The 1,159-nt window shown below is 41.8% G+C and overlaps 1 non-coding gene across 1 annotated transcript; it reads right to left on the reverse strand.

The window, feature by feature from the left end:
• Positions 1 to 808: 808 nt before the first annotated feature.
• TRNAV-AAC (transfer RNA valine (anticodon AAC)) lies at positions 809 to 883 on the reverse strand. The gene has a single exon. It is a non-coding gene; the product is annotated as a tRNA-Val (tRNA).
• Positions 884 to 1,159: the final 276 nt, after the last annotated feature.

Below are 1,159 nucleotides of genomic sequence, written 5' to 3' on the forward strand. Positions count from 1 at the left end.
TCAAAAGAAACTCTTCAATGAATACAAACATTTCTGAAATGCTATTTATACCTCATACTGCCTGGGTATTAAAAAATTATCAAAGCCTATGATATCCTGTTATTCTTCTAGGCAATGATTACCTCCTCCTCCTTCATTTTCTTATTTCAGTTGAAGAGTTTCAAAAAGAAAAATAGCAGAACAGTATGAGCAGACAGATGGCTCAGCTTATGACAAAACTCATTTGACTTTTACCACACATGGAGAGGGAAGGCTTGATTAATAGTTGGTCAGCCACTGAGACAATATGAAAAGAAAAGCTTTTTGGCAAAATGTTTTTCAAATGAATATAAATATCTTAAAATTGTTTGATTTAAATGTTCCTGCAAGTGACCATTTTCCATCAGTGCTCTTAAATATGCCTGTTTGAACTAGCTCACCGACATGAAAATATTGCTAGCATTAACTTTAGAACATGAGCCAATATAAACCTATTTTTTTTTTTGCATTTTTTTTTTTTTGCATTTTTCTGAAGCTGGAAACAGGGAGAGACAGTCAGACAGACTCCCGCATGTGCCCGACCAGGATCCACCCGGCACGCCCACCATGGGGCGAAGCTCTGCCCACCAGGGGGCGATGCTCTGCCCATCCTGGGTGTCGCCATGTTGCGACCAGAGCCACTCTAGCGCCTGGGGCAGAGGCCACAGAGTCATCCCCAGCGCCCGGGCCATCTTTGCTCCAATGGAGCCTTGGCTGCGGGAGGGGAAGAGAGAGACAGAGAGGAAGGCGCGGCGGAGGGGTGGAGAAGCAAATGGGAGCTTCTCCTGTGTGCCCTGGCCGGGAATCGAACCTGGGTCCTCCGCACGTTAGGCCGACGCTCTACCGCTGAACCAACTGCCAGGGCTAATATAAACCTATTTAAACCCATCTTCTGATTAGTCAAAAGTAATAATGCAATAGAAAATTTAGTATCTTTCTTTGAGTGAGACTATCATCTATTACAATGACCAAATAGAAAAAGGATCAAAGGAAGTCTGCCTATACAGACTAGTCTTAGAATAATAGTATTTGTGATTTGGAAAAAGACTGAAACTTCTTCTAGCCAATTATGTTTTTTATAAATGAAATTAATGAGGCTCACAGGAATGAAATTATTTTGTTGAGACCACACAGTTTTCCA

This window comes from Saccopteryx leptura, unplaced genomic scaffold (genome assembly GCF_036850995.1).
Source record: "Saccopteryx leptura isolate mSacLep1 unplaced genomic scaffold, mSacLep1_pri_phased_curated manual_scaffold_16, whole genome shotgun sequence".
Taxonomy (NCBI): Eukaryota; Metazoa; Chordata; class Mammalia; order Chiroptera; family Emballonuridae; genus Saccopteryx; species Saccopteryx leptura.